This window comes from Anopheles maculipalpis (assembly GCF_943734695.1).
Source record: "Anopheles maculipalpis chromosome X unlocalized genomic scaffold, idAnoMacuDA_375_x X_unloc_34, whole genome shotgun sequence".
Taxonomy (NCBI): domain Eukaryota; kingdom Metazoa; phylum Arthropoda; class Insecta; order Diptera; family Culicidae; genus Anopheles; species Anopheles maculipalpis.
Window position 1 is genome coordinate 15,883 of NW_026060496.1, and position 6,618 is coordinate 22,500.

A 6,618-nucleotide genomic window follows, 5' to 3' on the forward strand; every position below is an offset into this window, starting at 1 on the left:
TATTGGCTACGCCGATGACCTTGTAGTCTTGGTCCCCGCAACGACACCCCAAGCCGCTTCCTCAACTGCTGAACGCGCCATCGCGGCGATCACGACCTGGCTGGACCAAAACCGTCTTTCGTTGGCTCCGGAGAAGACGGAAATGACGCTCATCTCCACCCTGAAGCGTCATCCGGTCGTCAGCATCAACATCGGGGGAGTGGTCGTGCAATCCCAGCGCTCCATCCGCTATCTTGGAGTTTGGTTGCACGACCACCTGTCATGGTTGCCGCACGTTCAGCAGGTTGCAGCGAAGGCCATGAGGGTTGCGGAAGCCATCACGCGCCTCATGCCGAACCACAGTGGCCCGAAATCGTCACGTGCTCGACTACTGGCGGCCGTTGCGGACTCCATCCTTCGCTACGGGGCCCCAGTATGGTCGGAGGGATTGCAGCTGCAACAGTGTCACAGACTGGTGCAGCGTGTGCAGAGGACGACGGCCATTCGGGTGTGTCGGGCTTTCCGGACGGTGAGGGGAGAGACGGCCGTGCTGCTGGCCGGTCTCATCCCGATACGCCTGCTGATCGAGGAGGACAGCAGGGTGCATCATCGTCTGCAGGATCCTGCGAACGAACACTCGAGAGCGAGTGTAAAGAGCATGGAGCGCGACCGTACCTACGGGCAGTGGCAGCAGCAGTGGGACGCGGATGCTGCTAGAGAGGACGCCAGTCGGTTCACTCGGTGGACGTATCGAGTGATACCTGACGTGAGGACATGGCAGTCACGGAAACACGGAGACGTGACGTTCCAGTTGGCGCAGGTTTTGTCCGGTCACGGTTTTTTCCGTGACTACCTGTGCCGGATGGGCTTCACGTCGTCCCCGGACTGCCCCAGATGTCCTGGCGTCGCTGAGACGGCGGAACACGCCGTTTTCAGCTGCCCCAGGTTCGCCACTGAACGCGGAAGGCTGCTCGAGGCGGGTAGTACGAGCGAGATCACCCCCGAAGGTCTCGTTGCCGCTCTGCTCGAGAGCCCGGAACGTTGGAGCAGCATCTGTGAGTTCGTCGCCGGCGTCGCGGACGAGCTCCAGGATGGTTGGAACGCGGAAAGGGAGCTGTTGGCTGCGCAGGGTCAGCCGTCAGCCGCACACCTCCCTGACAACTCGGTGGCCGTTGCTCGTAACCAGCGCCGGAACGTTGCGAGGAACGCGGCACGGGCGAGAGCGAGGGAGTTACAGCGAGGTGGGCGGCCCCCAACACCACCTCCATCGCCGACAACAGCTGCGCGCCGGGCAGCCATTCGCGAGCGAGTCGCGAGATTCAGGGAGAGGCGAAGGACTGTGGCCTCCCTGGCATGGCTGTACGGCGAGGGCGCGGATTCGTCCAGCGACGAAGAGGACGATTCTCCGTCAGCAGCTCCAGAGCAGCATATCAGCAATCGACCAGGTGGCCTCTCTGCCGCTGAAGCAGCCGCGGCAACGGAGGCAGAAACAGCGGCACGTTGATTAAAAGGGGCGCAATGAGAGAACGAAGGGCTTTGAAGCCAAGTTGGGCGGCCTTCGATAGGCACTCGAAGTTTGGAATGAATTCAGGAAGGGATAAATTTTGTAAATATGAAAAGAAACGTTTAGAGTAAGTTACAAATGCGCAATGCTGTTTTGCATATACACCCTGGCCAAAAAACCCTCGCGGGGCAACGGTTAGGGGGTGGAGTGTGGATTTTTGTTGAGGCATATAATAGATAGATTTCAATAAAAATTCGTATTTAAAAAAAAAAAAAGCCAGTTATCCCTGTGGTAACTTTTCTGACACCTCTTGCTAAAAACTCGTTATAACCAAAAGGATCGTAAGGCCAAGCTTTCGCTGTCCCGGAGTGTACTGAACGTCGGGATCAAGCCAGCTTTTGTCCTTATGCTCAGCGTGTGGTTTCTGTCCACACTGAGCTGACCTTTGGACACCTCCGTTATCGTTTTGGAGATGTACCGCCCCAGTCAAACTCCGCACCTGGCACTGTCCATGACGTGGACCGAAAGGTCTGCCCAGATGTCTTCGAGCCGGGCGGCACCAGAACCCGAGAGCGAAAGTGCGGGCGGCGCAAACGAACGAACGCAGCGACGGCCACGCGCCTACCGACGTACGCGTGCTTGACCCTTGCGGGCCCCGGCTCACGGTCGGCAAAGCGGTGAAACGACGAGCGTCGATGCTACGACACCACACAGCCCCCAGGCGGCACCTCCCAGCGACATGGCTGGACGCTGAGCGAGAAACACGGCGCATTGGGCAACTGCAGGCGAGCCGCACGTTACGCTCCCGGCGAGGGAGTTTGTAACAGCAACGACCCGGACCTGAGGCCCGCGCTTGTTCCACCCAATCATGTAAGTAAGGCAACAGTAAGAGTGGTGGTATCTCAGAGGCGAGCCCGCACGAGACGAACTCTCCCACCTATGCTGCACCTCCTATATCGCCTTACAATGCCAGACTAGAGTCAAGCTCAACAGGGTCTTCTTTCCCCGCTAGTGCTTCCAAGCCCGTTCCCTTGGCTGTGGTTTCGCTAGATAGTAGATAGGGACAGAGGGAATCTCGTTAATCCATTCATGCGCGTCACTAATTAGATGACGAGGCATTTGGCTACCTTTTTTTTTTTTTTTTTTTTTTTTTTTTTTTTTTTTTTTTTTTTTTTTTTTTTTTGTTAACGGGGAGGGAACCTTCAAAAGGTCCCCATCTCGGAAGGTGGTCTGCGGCTACAGACCAACCCTCAAGATGGGGTATGTGGGATTCATCGTGACGCTGGGCCCGTGAAGCGGACCCGGCAGCCGATGCGACCCAACTAAACCACTCCTCGACCTGATCCGAAACCTGCCGATGCGCTGATGTGCGTAGTACTCCATGCAGGTTCGTTTGTGCAATGCACTCATCCCGTTGACGCGCGGTTGCTGCGTCATTCGTCCTTGTTGACTCAGCTGCTGCTGCTGCTTCGTGCCTTCCTTTCCGCTGCTGCTGCTCAGACCCGTCCGTCCGTAGCCGTTACTCCCGGCTGGGTCTAAGCTCCTGCTGCTGCTCTGGTTACTCGTCGCTGCTGCTGCTGCTTCCGTTGTAGTATAGTCCTTTGTATGCGGTTACGGCGGCAGCTATTGCTACCTTGGTTGTTCCGTATTCCGCCGTCGTTGTTGTCGCCTCCGTCTTGCCGTTGGTGGACTTTCCTCATTCCACCTCACTTGGAGGTTTCTGAAGATGGTCCGAGCGGCAGTCCGGACTGCTTCCCATGTGGCACGGTTGGCACACATTTCCGCCGCCAGATTGTCCATCGTCAGGCGGGTGTGGCTCTGCTGCTGCATCTCATGTCGGATCCGAGCAAACCGCGGACAGTGGAACATTACGTGGTCGACATCTTCCACGTCATGTTCACACACCGGGCAGTTTGGCGAACCGTCGAGGATGCCTTTCTCGACGAAGTAGCTCCGGAGGAACCCATGCCCTGTAAAGAGTTGGGAAAGAAAGAAATCAATTTCTCCGTGCTTACGATTTACCCAGGACATAATGTCCGGGATAAGTCTCCTCGTCCTCATCCCCGGCGAACCCTGCTGCTCTGCTCCGGCTGTCCACTGTTGTTGCCAGCGTTCCATGGTCTCCTCTCTGCGTCGCTTTCGTATGTCTGGTCCAGTATATCCCCTCGCTACCTTGTCGTCATGGCAGCGAATATCCTCCTCTAGGAGGAGGACTAGCGGGATAGTACATGCGACCACGCAAGCTGCATCGTAGGACACCGTCTGGAAGGCGCTGGCTACTCGGAGTACTCCTGTGCGGTGTGTCCTCTGAACGGTTGTGCGATGAATATCTCTGTGTAGTAGTGTCCGTCCCCACGATGGTGCCGCGTAACGGACAATGCTGTTCCCAACGTTAACCAGGGCTCTCCTTCTGCTGCTTTTGGGGCCGCACTTGTTCGGCATCAGAGCGGTCAAGGCATTTGCGATACGCGTTGCCTTGGTGCAGACCTTCTCCAAATGCCGGCCGTAGTGCTGCTTGCGGCAGAGCTCGACGCCGAGGTACTTGAGCGATTCCGTGGAAGTGATCGTGTGTCCACCCGCTTGTAGTTGACCTACTTGCGGGTTGTGATGCGTGCAGAAGATCATGTAGCCGGTCTTTTGATGGGCCAGCTTCAGACCCACTGCATCCATCCAACGCTCGATCCTCTCCAGGTTCCTCGTAGCATGGTTGCTGATTTCCTGTGGGTCCCTCCCGATAAGGGTGAACGCCACATCATCCGCAAATCCAATGATGTCCGCACGCTTCCCGGACAGCTCCAGACGTAGAAGGTCGTCGTACATGACATTCCACAGTGTTGGCCCTAGAACCGAACCCTGCGGAACACCTGCCGTCACTGGTAACGAGACCATTCCTTCGTCCGTCTCGTAGTGGAGCGTGCGATTGACGAAGTAGTTCCGCAGCAACGCCTGGAGGTACAATGGCGTGTTTCTTTGCTGCAGAGCTGCTCCAATCGCTGTCCAGTTGGCCGTGTTGAAGGCGTTCTTCACGTCGATTGTCACCATTGCACACAGTCGGTCGCCCTTGCGCTTTTTATCCAGCGCAACCTTTCCGTTGGCGATCACCCTGTTGATGGCGTCCATAGTAGAGCGTCCTTTCCGGAATCCGTATTGGGCATCAGCGAGACCGCCCGTCGCATCGAGATGCTCCGTAAGTCTGCGCTGTATAAGTCGCTCCAACACTTTTCCCAGGACGCTCAGCAGGCAGATCGGCCGGTACGACGATGATTCACCCGGTGGTTTCCCGGCCTTCGAGAACAGCACCAACCGTTGCCTCTTCCATTCATCGGGGAAGTGGCCGGAATTGATGTAGTGCTGGAACGTTCTCGAGAAGACGCGTGGAAATGCCGTCATCGCCGCTGTCAAGGCCACGTTTGGGATATTATCGTCTCCAGGGGCACGCTGTGGGTTGAGCGATTTTGCAATGCCCAACAGCTCGTCCTCGGTGACTAAATCCCTAGCCGTGTCCTCGTCCGTCCGTCCTGTCTCTGCTTCTATTGCGGGCCACTCCATGGGCGGTTGTACCGGAAACAGTTCCCCGACGATGTGCTGTAGCTTCGCTGGGTCCCGTTCCATCGGTACGCGGGCACCTTCCCACGCCTGCTTCCGAATTTTGTAGCCTGGTCCGAATCCGTGCGGACCCAGCTGTTCCGGAAGTTGTTCAGCGTGCTCTTTTTTGCTCCGCTTAACCGCTTGCTCCAGAGCTGCTCTCGCCGCTGTGTATGCTGGCCGTCGATCTTGTCGCTGTTCGTCCGTTCGCGCTCTCCTGAGTCTTCTCCGCATCCCGATGTAAGTACGGCGTAGCTGGGAAATCTCACTGTTCCACCAGTATACCGATCGCCGTCCTCCTCGTGTTGCGGGCAGTCTCGGCATTGTCGCGTCGCAAGCAGTGGCCATTGCCTGCGTCAGCTCGTCCGCCAAGAGGGTGCGGTTATGGATGTCCAGCGACCCGAACATTTCAACAAATAGTTCTTTGTTGAAAAACCGGGTCGCCCATCTACTCTCCGTTGTTTGTTGTCTGTCGTTCTGTCCCTGGTTGCGCTGCGCCGTCGTCCTTCCGACCGAAAACTTAATGGTGTTGTGGTCGCTTGGATTTTCGTCGCAGACTCGCCAGTTGTTGTCCCCCAGGAGCGACGGGCTGCAGAAGGAAACGTCGACGATGGAGCTACGGCCATTGTTGCTGCACCAGGTTGGCCGGTTACCCCGGTTCAACAGGACCAGCCCCAGCGAAGCCATAGCGTCCATCACCACCGCTCCCCTATGCACTCGTTCTCCATCGTTGTGCCTGCGTTCCATTCCCCACGCTCCAGACCAGGCGTTGACATCCCCGCCGATCACGGTGTCCCGGTTCCGCGGAATAACTGACGCAATCTCGGTCCATTTGCGTCTGAAATCTTCCACCGTTGAATCGGGACCCACGGGAGGTAGGTACACGGAGCAGAACACAATCCCGCGCATCTCGACCACAACGAAACAATCTCGCCGATTCTCAATGATGCGCTGGATGGGGTATCGTCCTGTCGATACTGCCGCAACTTTGCCCGTCGGGTCCGCTACCCAGTTGCCGTTGTTCTCCGGGATCCGATATGGATCGGAGATCAGCACCAGGTCGCATCCTTCCTGTCGGGCGGTTTGCAGCAGCATGTCCTGCGCCAACCGGCAGTGGTTGACGTTCTGCTGGAGTATACTATTTTTGAGGAGGCCGTATACTTATTCCAACTACTTGACGGCAGCTGCGCTGTCCAAACGAGTGGCCAATTGCTTCCGGGCCCTTGCAGACGAGACACTTCCGCTCCTCAGTGCATGGTCCTGTGTGTTTAAGTTCCGCACACCGAGGACACCTGCCGGACCGGTCCTTTCCGCGGCATTTCATGGCGATGTGGCCAAATTCGTAGCACCGGTAGCACTGTCGTTTGGCCTCCACCTTCTTCAGCCTGCAGCACTGGCTGAGACCGACTACATGCTGTTTGAGCAGTACGTCGTCGGTCACGGCCACCTCAGGGCAACCGAAGAATGCGACCAGCGTGCCGTAGTTGGTTTTTACGGTCGTTATCTGGTCGGCATCAATCGCCACCCCCAGGGCTGCGCTCAGGTCCGTC

The 6,618-nt window shown here is 57.2% G+C and overlaps 1 pseudogene; it reads right to left on the minus strand.

The window, feature by feature from the left end:
- Positions 1-1,546: 1,546 nt before the first annotated feature.
- Positions 1,547-6,618, minus strand: part of LOC126566808 (large subunit ribosomal RNA) — a 7,938-nt pseudogene continuing 2,866 nt past the window's right edge.